This window comes from Ovis aries, chromosome 16, assembly GCF_016772045.2.
Source record: "Ovis aries strain OAR_USU_Benz2616 breed Rambouillet chromosome 16, ARS-UI_Ramb_v3.0, whole genome shotgun sequence".
NCBI lineage: Eukaryota > Metazoa > Chordata > Mammalia > Artiodactyla > Bovidae > Ovis > Ovis aries.
In genome coordinates this window covers 38,508,480-38,519,836 of record NC_056069.1, presented here as the reverse complement: position 1 = coordinate 38,519,836, position 11,357 = coordinate 38,508,480, and the positions used below count along the sequence as shown (strand labels likewise).

Sequence of the window (11,357 nt, the reverse complement as noted above, 5' to 3'; positions counted from 1 at the left end):
CTTCAGGCCTTTATTCAAATGACACTTTGTCAGTAAGGCCTTCCCTCAACACATAATACAAAATAGAAATAACCTACCATCCCCATACATCTCAAACCCACTTTAATTTTTTTTCCCTTGCACTTATCAACAACTGATAAATTGTACATTTACTCTCGTTTGTCTATCACTCCACTAGGTGTAAGTTCCATGAAATCAGGGATGTTGTGAATTTTCTTTATTGCTATGCTCCCGAACCTAAGACTAAAAGCACAGCCAACTTTAAGTTGCATTAGAATACACTTGTGCAAAATGTGTAGGCAGATCACATCTTGATTGGTCACTAAAACAATGAGTGATCCAAAGATGATTTCAATTATCAGTGGGAATGGTATTCTATTTCTGGAGAGTGATGTGTTGCCTAAATCTGCTTCTTGTCAGTTCCATTCCCAGAACTTTTGCCTTCAGGATTATGGGGGTGGGGTGGTGATACAGAAGCTTGGGAGGTGGAGAGGAAACCCAGCTAAGATTTCACAATTTCAATTTAGTTGGTTCAAATGTAGTTCTAGTTATTCTAGAGAAGGAAATGGAAGAGTATCTGCAAATAGGATTCAAACAAAAAACATATTGTGATAAGGATGCAGGCAGTCAACTAACCCACTTTTATTAAAGATTGAACTAGACAAGGCAACATTATATTGCAATGGAAAGAAATGAAAAGCGGAGACAATGGCTCTGTAGGAATTCCTTGTTTATTTCCTTATAATTTCTTGCTGTAATAGTGTTCTTGCCCAGTGTGAAGGAGGAAATGGCAGCATTCCCCTCCTGAGGCCCATTATCTCATCTAAACAGTGGGAGAGCAACCCCCACAAAGGTCTCTCAGGTTGGCATTTGCCACCAGGTGAGACTCCGATCATCATCAGGATTGGGCGGACCTGGAGGAGGAAGATGACCCAGAGATGAAAGTAAACAGAGCTCTTGCCTTGTGCAGGTTCCAGAGCAGGCAAGGGCGGAACTTCACACTCAAACCAGAGGCTGCGTGGGATTCTGCCAGAGAAAGAAAAAATGTTCTAGGAGTTCATCTCCCCAAGGGCCTTTCATGTCTCATAATTCTAGTGAATGCCCAGCCATCTTCAAACCAGCTGGTATCGCTTTTGCCTTCCACATCACCATGTCCCCCAGGAATTGCTTTCCTGAGATGTCTCTGAAGTCTCTGATCTGGGTTTCTCTCTTCTGGATACACCACCATGGCATCCCTCTTAATGCACCCCAGAGGGTCAAAGCCGTTGTGTATGGATGTGCACGCGCACACACATACACACACACACACACACACCAGGAGTCTGTGATGACCAAAAGAAACTGATGACTTATATTAAATTTACAAGTAACTAAAACTTCTAAGTCCTCGTTTCATGTGCTTTAGTTTAACCACCTTTTCACCTATCTTAACAGAGCCCACATTGAAAAAAAAAACAAAAACTTAAACTAAAGTACAGGTATTTTCACATAACCCTATTAAATTCATCTCTAACATATGCTCTTGTATTCTGTTGTCAAGGTGTTAGAAGACAGTTTCCAATGTAATTCTACCATATAGTACAAGGATACTGTCCACTTAAAAGGTGAAACGTGTCCTGGTCTCAGGACCCTGAGGTAGGAAGGCTTTTCACTCTCCCTCCTGGGAAACTCATGGTTTTTCATCTGCCCTGGTGTTTCGTCTGCCCTCTCCCATGATGAACCTGTGCTCCCCTGCAAGTCCTCAACTAATTCAAAACTATAGAGTTCATTTGATTTTAAATCTCCCAAAGGAGGTTATCCATTTCAGGACTCTGGACATTCAACCTGAACACCAGTCTTGAAAAGCCAGCCTTCAAGAAGCCATCTGTCACATGATGAACAGCTGAGCCAACCTTTCTACCAGGCAATGATTCTGATGTACATCACTGCACTTTTGCTGTAAGTTAGATGACAAAATCCAGGGATCACCCATTTTAAAACTGTCTAAAAAAATAATGTTATAGCATTTCCTATGAAAAGGAAGGGAAGCTGATGCTGTTCTCTTCTAAAATAAATATTGCACTAGTGATGTCTCAGTGAAGAGATCAGCTGGGCAAAAGATGGCAAAGGAAACAGAATGACTGTTAACCTATGGTACAAGCATAAAATGCCTCCTTCACCACTTCCATTGGTTTCCACACATTTAACATGAATGATGGCAGACAGAAGCTGGGGAAGTCCGCTACTTAACCATAGTTTCTCTTCTCTTTCTTCCCCTGACTGGATAGCTTCCTCTTTCTTGCCTAGTTGTCCATGTCCACTTATTTCAAAGATACATTTCCTTCTCTTTACAAAAATTGGTATTTTAGATTAATTAATGGGAAAAACATGAAAGGGGGCTACCATTTCTCACAAATTGTAGATCAAGGAGGTATCAGCATGGGCTGCCTGAAAGAGCTACTTCCAGGATCATTTCCTGTCAACATAAGACTGGCCTCCTTGGATGTTCATGCCACCCAGGCCCACCTTCTCTCCATCCTCATTCAACTCACCCACCAAACTGTCACCCTCTTCAGTACCTACATTTATACTATCTCCTCTTTTTTGGCACTAAATAATACTCTGTCCTCTAACTCTTGCTTCTATGAGATGAATCTGAATCTTATCCTGGTTGCTCTCCTCTGCGTAACATTGTGGCATTTTACAGGGTTATCCATGACATCTTCGTGATATCCTTGGGAACAAGGTAAACAAATAAGGACTGAATGACAAGTGAATGTGTAATGGTGGAGTGAGTTTAATGAACACAGAATTCATAACATGAATTATTCATTTTCCCTCTCCCTCGGTGGACTAGGACTAGTTAGATATAGGAGAAACTGACCATGTCTGTCTTACTCACTTCTGTGATACAAACCATCAACAAAGAAATCCAAAGAGAGAGAGAATTCATATGAATTATAATTGTGGTTGACACAGTGTTTGAAGAAATTTGAGTTAAATAATGCTTAATAAGCTTCCGCGATGGCTCAGTGGGTGAAGAATCTGCCTAAAATACAGGAGATGTGAGTTTGATCCCTGGGTCAGGAAACTCCCCTGGAGAAGGAAATAGCAACCCACTCCAGTATTCTTGCCTGAAAAATCCCACGGACAGTGTAGCCCGGCAGGCTGTAGTCCAAAGAGTTGCAAAGAGTAGGACGTGGCTGAGCATACCCACATACACACATGCTTAATAAGAAAAAGAGGAGCCAATAACAAAGTTAGAAGATCAATAATGGTAACAATAAATAATAAGAGCTAATACTATTGAAATTTTCTGTGAGTCAGGCACAGTGATGAATGCTTTACAGGCATTATCTCATTTAGTCTTATAACTGTGAAGTAAGTACTCTTTTAAGATGGACATTTATACATAATGAAAATGACAGCTAGAGAGATCATATAACTTTCCCAAAGTCACAAGCTTGTAAATTATAGACATAGATTAGGAACCCAATATGAACCCCCAAAGCCATTGTCTTACCTAGTTTGCTCAACTGGAGTACAAATAGCCAATTGCACAAGCCCAAGATAGAGGAAGTATGACTTATCAGTGTTTAAAAATAAAAAGCAGAAGGTTTTTAGTCCAAGTAAATTGAATCTAATTTGCTGTGTGATGAGTCCCCCGAATAATCTGGTGTCCACAGAGCATCAGTGGTAGGAAGGCAGATGCTGATTTTCCTCTGATCAGAGCTGGTTAGACCTCACCTGCAATTCTGTGTGCAGTTTGTAGCCACACACTTGAATATATTCACCATTTATTTATGCAGAGGAACTGATACATATGCTCAGAAGGGAGGAAATTCAAAGCCCTATAGCTTTAGCCTAAAGTAGAAAAGCTTCCAATGTAAGGGATAAAGGAGCCATCTCCAAACTATTTGAAAACATGTCCAGCTAAGGTGGCTTTTCTGTGGTCCCCAAGGATGAACCAATACTAGTGGCAGATTTCAGCTGACCATGAGAAACTACAAGCTCCGTATTACAAGAAGTGTTGACAGATGAAGGGTACCAAGAAGCAGGGAAGTTGGCGGCTATGACAGGAACTTAGAATTTGACCCCTTTGACCTACCCTGACTGCAGTTCTCTTTCTACTGAATCAGGTCCTCAGCTCTACTACCCCAACTTCCAGCTCCCAGAAGGATGATTCCCATTCTCAGAACTGGGGCTCCATCCTTCCCTTCTCATTCTCCTCCCCCTACCTATCACTTCTTACAAACATCTCTCCTTTCCTTTCAATGCCCACTCACCACCCTATTTCAAAATCCCTCCGAATCCTTCTTCTAGACTCTGGAAATAGCACTCATTTGACCCCCTATTTTCATATCTTCTCCCAAAGCCTCCATCGTTCAATCCAAACCCAGCCTCTACATTATTCCCAAAATGATCTTTCTGAATCTTTACTTAAGCATGTCTCATTTTTGCTTTAAAACCTTCCCCCTGACTCCTTGCTTGCTTGCTAAGTTGCTTCAGTCGTGTCCGACTCTGTGCAACCCCATAGACGGCAGCCCACCAGGCTCCCCCATCCCTGGGATTCTCCAGGCTAGAACACTGGAGTGGGTTTCCATTTCCTTCTCCAATGCATGAAAATGAAAAGTGAAAGTGAAGTTGCTCAGTCGTGTCTGACTCTTAGCTACCGCACAGACTGCAGCCCACCAGGCTCCTCCGTGAATGGGATTTTCCAGGCAAGCGTACTGGAGTGGGGTGCCATCACCTTCTCCACCCTGACTCCTTACTATCAAATAAATTCCACATTTCTTAGGATGCTATTCAGAATCTATCTCTCTATGCTTATCATCTTTTTCTACTCAATTTTACACAGCTTCCCTCAACATGATTTCTCATACTTATTAATATGAGATAATAAATATTAGATACTCAATAAATATGAAATGGATTAATGAATGAAGAGGAATGTCTCCTTTAACAGAAATTCTAGCAAGTGGAGAGTAACTTTTTACAGTAAAGATATTCCCATAATCTTGCTTGGATGCGTGCTCCATCGTGTCTGACTCTTGGCGACCCCATGGACAGTATCCCACCAGCCTCCTCTCCCCATTGGATTCTCCAGGCAAAAATACTTGACTAGGTTGCCATTTCCTCCACCAGGGTATCTTCTGGACCCAGGGATCGAATTCACATCTCTTGGACCTTCTGCATTGGCATGTGGATTCTGGACCATTGCACCACCTAGGAAGCCCTCCTATAATCTTATGTGTTCCATATTCTAGATCTGTGGAGAGAACCAATTTCATCTTGTCAGTATTATTTGAGTGTGTGTTTGTGTGTGTGAAAGGAGGGTCGCTTTCCTCTTCAAGTGGCCCCCTGCAGCTCTGGAGAAAGGAGGCTGCCTGACATCAGGGTACATCTGCTAGAGGCCTAATGACTCTGGAAACTAATGAGAACCAGGACTTCTATTATAATCAGCTCCTTTCAGCACTGGGAGCCTAGTCTAACTCCAAGCACATCAGCCCAGCAACCCCCGCCATCTGGGCTCTTTCAGGCCCCTCCCCCATTCCTACTCCTTTTTTTGTCTAAACAAAAGATTTCCTAAATCTGCTTCCAACACCTTTTGCACCTTATTCTGTCTCCTCTTCTACTTTGCTGGCAAACTGGACTTACTAACAAATTTACATTGCCTGTTGTAACGGCTCCTTCTGCCTCCAAAGTTTTCTCCGCACAGACGTAGAGCATCCTGCGTTGCTCAAGGCATCACCAGAGAGTCTGTTGCGCCAGGGCTAAACAAATCTACAAGCACACTCCTTGTCAGATTCTCGCCAGAAGGACAGAGTGAAATCTTGTTTTCGAGCGAGCGTCAAAACAAATCTGGAAAAAGATGCCACTAGCGTCTTGTGGCCACAGTTCAAAGCCCCAGAAGGGCCGCACGGGGCTCAAAGCAGCACTCCGAGCTCTTGAGCTCCAAGCACAGGCAGTTGTGTCTTTGCTCACTTCATGCTAACCGCAGGGAGACAGCAACACTGAGCTCCGTCTGAAGCAGCTTCACCTGGCTGTGCCCCCACAAACCAGGCTGAAACCACAGCATCCTTGTGCTCTGCGTAGGGCAAACCAAGCCATGCCCTCCCGCGGGCGAGGGCTGAGTCTTCTCCCACCCATGTCGCCACCGTTTGAGCCCCTTTCATGGTAAAGCTCCTGTAAATCAAGGAGAGGCTTTGCCAAGTGTCTTGCACAAGTGTCTGCAGGAAGAGTGCTCCGAACAGGAAGCCATCTCCTAGCTTCTCACTCTCCAGGAGAACTTCACATCTCCTTTCTGAATGGAGTGACTCTAAATATACGCTGCTCTCATTTCTTTCAGAGGGTGACTTCCTCCAAGCTGATAACCATGTTTCTGAATATTGCATTTTCCTAAGGTAGGTGGAAAGACAGCAAGCTGGTAGTAATAAATACTTCTTGGGTATTTGACATGTGCCAGCCACTCTTCTAAGCACTTTCTAAGAATTAACTCAATTCTCATCTATAGGTAACCTTATAAAATAGATATGTACCTATCCTCATTATAAAACAGGAGAAATAAGGGGCAAAGAGGGTAAGGAGCTCACCAAACTCACATAGCTAAGAGGCTAGGATTCCTACCTGGGAGGGAAGGAATCAGTTTTCCGGGTCTTTGCCCTTAACCCTTGGACCACACCACTTCTCTGCCATGTGTGGGTGAGGTAGAGGCAACACAAAGTATGAACACAGGTGTCAAATTCCCAGTGGTCCCCTCAGCTAAGGACTGATCTCTTCAACCCTCTGCCCTTTGAGCATCACCTCCCTACAAACAGAACTTGGTCATCAGGGGATTTGGCTTATGAAATCTGACACCATTGACCTAGATACCTGATTTTTTTGTGGCCACCTGGCTTGTCTTACCTATGTTCGAATTTTCTCTGTCCTTCCCCACCCCACCATTTAGATTCCATATATCTGATCACAGTATCTTTCTATCTGACACTTGACCTGGTCTTGTGTGTTCCACTCATCAGCTAGCCCCGCAGCTCAGCAAGAGGGCGAAAACCCTCCGTCCTGACAAACACTGAGAGCAGAGGGACAGGTCAGTTCGGTTCAGTCACTCAGTTGTGTCTGACTCTTTGCAACTCCATGGACTGCAGCATGCCAAGCTTCCCTGTCCATCACCAACTCCCAGAGCTTGCTCAAACTCATGTCCATGCAGTTGGTGAAGCCATCCAACTGCCATCAGAGTGACAAGCAAATCCCCCAAACACACCTCCCAACCTGAACTCCACTGAAGAGGAATCATGATAAGCCAAGCTGCTTCTGTCAGCCTAGTCGCTTAATATAACAGCTCAATGAAGGAGCATGGGCTTTAGAGGAACTTCTCCAATTTTTTCTACCATGTGTTTATGAGATGATTTCACATGACAGTGCAGGGTGTAATCACAAATGCCCGAGGGACTTGGCAGGTATTTAAAAAATACATCAACAGAATTATTTTTAAGTGGCTTCTTAGTCTGCCTTCAATGTTCCTGCTTTTCAAAGACAGTCCAGGATAGATTTCACTTGTCTCTTAATTCTACTACAAGAAAACAGAGCACAAGTACTATGATAAGCATCAATGAAGTCTCATCCTCAGTGCTGGAGAGTCTACGGAGCACGTTGAGGACTGTCACACCCTAACTGCCTGCCAACCACATGTCACCTGGCTGTGCCATGGGAAGGCAGGAGTTCTGATCCTCATGCAAAATCTCTTGCATTGTAAATATTGACAATTAATTCCAATAGTTTAAAACATTATGTGGGCCAACTTTGTATAAGCTGAATGATTACCCTCGTGGGCCATGTGTGTGGTCTGTGGCCTCAGCTCTCCACCATCAGGTTTCCTAGAGGCAGTCTCTCCAAGCACATCAGAGGATTGGTTGTGGCAGCAAGAATGGAGATTGCTGCCAAATTCAACGCTTCAGAGTTTCCATTAAACCCTTTACCCAGGGCCACCACTAACTCGTGACAGCACCTTCATCTGACTCTCCACCAGGCACTATGCAGGAGACATTCCTTCCTGTGGCCTGATACAGCTTCACGGCAGGCCTAGTTCAGGGCTAATAGAGCCCAGGCCCCATTCTCTCTCAGCTGGTTGCATTTTCACAGTGTACAAACTGCCCAACCATACACAGCCACCTTGACACGGTCCCACCCAGCTTGTGTGGACACTCCAACCATGTGGATGAAAAGATAAAATAACCTGAAGGAGGAAGACAGTAAGTGACCAAGGTTCTCCAGCTGGTCCTTCTGCAAGGCCTGGGCTACCAGACATTTGACCCTTTGGGAAGCTAGGCGTGCATGGCTAGACCAAGATCAGAGGTACAACCCTTTCTGCAGCCCATCTTCTTGTCGCCTGCATCTCCTATCCATGCTAAACATGGAATGGTGGAAGAGAAACATGCATGAGATAGATGAGGCTGCGCCTTAAAGAGACCTGGAGGTGGTGAACTAGGGCATGTCTGAGAAGAAGCACGCAAAGCCTCCAGCCATCTTCCCCAGCATTTGCCCACAAGTTCCTTTGATTAGGGGGTGGTTTAGCCATGTCTTACCTAACTCTCAAATTCACCTGCAAGACTGAATCTAGATGGAAGAACCAACACCGCTTCCTGTCGCCACCCCTCCCCCTATGTCTAGGAACAGACAAGGCCACTGAAGTGGTGATTACTACAACGCAGGTATCAATTATGATCACACTGTCGTTCCGGAAACCACAGCTTGTGGGTCTCTCCTGAAACTGGCTGCAGACTCTCTTTGTAAGGTACCCCCTTCTTTTCACAGAAATTCCCAAAGACAGAAAAGTAGGGTCAGGAGATGTATTCTCCATGCCCACCGAGTCACCCTGTCCCCTTTTATTGTCACCACCTTCACTCTTTGGGGAAAGTAAATAATACTGTATAAAAATAAAACGCACCCTTTGAAAACCTCATTATGAATTTTAGGGGCACTGTGGGCAAAGGTACTCCCCTATTCTCCTCCCATCTTCTGGTTCCTCACCTCCACCCCAGCACCCACACATCCACCCACCAACACCAAACATCCCCACCACTGAGCTGAACACACAGCAGCAGCTCTGAAGCATCATGGGCCTGGAGGACGGAGCACAGTCTCTTCTCCCTTAGCTTCTCTGTGAGGCAGTGAGGCAGTTCTCTCCCACGCAGGATGGAACATCTCCACTTCCATGCTAGAGAGGGCAAGAGAAGTGGCTGAAGCGTAGGAAGAACTGGCCTTGCCATGGAGCCCATAACTGAACAGCTGGATGGCCCCCTACCCCAGAAGCTCCTAGAGAATTGAGTAGGTGGCATCTGTTTGGCCATGGAAACCTCTTAGTTAGATCCCAAATCCCAGAAAGGTCCTGGTAATAAACCATTGTTTCTCATGAACCTAGAGTTTCCACTGAGGATAGAGCAGAAATCCCAACATAAACTTGGGTTTCTGGGAGGCAGAAACCCATTGTAGAAGATAAAATCCTAAGGCAAAAATGTACCTGGAACATAGAAAGAGCTAGAGAAACTAGATTCAATAACAGTGAAATGGCCATGAACTCAAGACAGAGGGAAATGTAAGGACATGCTAAAAGGGCTGTTTCACAAGAACCCTGGGACACAGGGCCTCTAAGGGAGAATAACACCAAAAGAAGACTAAGTTCTTTGCTCCCATCCAGAAGAAAACCCTGCAGCCTCAACCCCTTCCACTCCCCACACTTGCCAGGGCTCCAGTGTCCCAGATACATCTGGAGACAGATGCCTCCTAGGACAAAGGAGATACAGTAAGTCCCCTACCTACAAACCATCAAGTTGCAAACTTTCAAGGATGCAAACTTCTCAAAGATTTGAACATGTGTGCCAGTCCCCTGTAGGCCAGCTGTTGTACTATATGACTGTACTTTTAAAGGTACTGTACTCCAAGATTAAATATGTCTTATTTTTTGTGTTTGTTTTCCATGTATGTATTGTTTGTGTGAAAAGTATTATAAACTTATTACAGTACAGAATTATATAGCTGTTAGTTGGGTACCCAGGCTACCCTTGTCAAACTTACAAACAAATTGAACTTATGAATGCACTCTCAGAACAGAATTTGTGCATATGGAGGGGACTTACTGTGAAAGTCGCTCAGTCGTGTCCAACTCTTTGTGACCCCATGGGCTATAGTCCGTTGAATTCTCCAGGCCAGAATACTAGAGTAGGTAGCCTATCCCTTCTCCAGCGAATCTTCCTGACCCAGCAGTCAAATTGGGGTCTCCTGCACTGCAGGTAGATTCTGTACTGACTGAGCCATGAGGGAAGCCTGGACTTACTGTCTGCAGAAAAAAATAAAAGGAAGAAATTCCTGACAAGAGTGGTGATGCTCAGAGGAAGGGGCCAAAGTCAGTGAAAATTAAGAAATGGAAAACTTTTGGTGGCTCACCTGGTTTACTTGTGAGCATATGTGAAAACCACCACCACCCTCCCAAAAGTTCTCCAAAATACCTGGGCAACATTTTTCAGGAGGCTGGTGGTCCTAAGAGAGTAGGTGTATTCAAGGGCCAGAGAACTTTAAATTACCATGCTTATTATAAAGCCAGTTAGACCCACAAGGTGGTGACATCTGGAGAAACTAGATTTAAAAGATTGATTAATTTTATTTTATTTTATTTTACTTTACAGTACTGTATTGGTTTTGCCATACATCAACATGAATCCACCACGGGTGTACATGTGTTCCCCATCCTGAACCCCCCTCCCACCTCCCTTCCCATACCATCTCTCTGGGTCATCCCAGTGCATCAGCCCCAAGCATCCTGTATCCTGCATCGAACCTAGACTGGCGATTCATTTCTTATATGATAATATACATGTTTCAATGCCACTCTCCCAAATCATCCCACCCTCACCCTCTCCCGCAGAGTCCAAACGACTGTTCTATACATCTGTGTCTCTTTTGCTGTCTCGCATACAGGGTTATCATTACCATCTTTCTAAATTCCATATATATGTATTAGTATACTGTATTGGTGTTTTTCTTTCTGGCTTACTTCACTCTGTATGATCGGCTCTAGTTTCATCCACCTCATTAGAACTGATTCAAATGTATTCTTTTTAATGGCTGAGTAATACTCCATTGTGTATATGTAAACAGACTCTGAAGGTTAAAATCAATCAATCTAATCTAATAACAGATTGATTTATTTTAACCTTCAGAGTCTGTTTAACACTTCCATATATTTTCACTGTAGCCTGTATGAAACATTTCCCAAAACCACATTACACTGTATATAATGGATCATTGAGGAAAAGGGGGATTCTTGTCACAGGAAGACTCCAAGCACCAAGAGGGCAGTGCGGATGGTCCATTTCTAACCTCCC

General features: G+C 44.1%; 1 protein-coding gene and 1 long non-coding RNA gene across 2 annotated transcripts in view; one reads left to right on the top strand and one right to left on the bottom strand.

Annotated features, from left to right (window-relative positions):
* The window catches only part of SPEF2 (sperm flagellar 2), a 201,707-nt gene extending 200,331 nt beyond the window's left edge, over positions 1-1,376 (top strand). The window contains exon 37 of the transcript XR_003591923.3: positions 971-1,376. The gene's annotated coding sequence lies outside the window, so the exon portion shown is untranslated. The remainder of the gene's footprint in view (positions 1-970) is intronic.
* LOC121816817 (uncharacterized) lies at positions 714-11,106 on the bottom strand. Its single transcript, XR_006056535.2, has 3 exons — positions 10,113-11,106; positions 9,073-9,193; positions 714-1,026 (listed from the first exon to the last, which is right to left on the bottom strand). It is a non-coding gene; the product is annotated as an uncharacterized LOC121816817 (long non-coding RNA).
* Between the last annotated feature and the right edge of the window lie 251 nt (positions 11,107-11,357).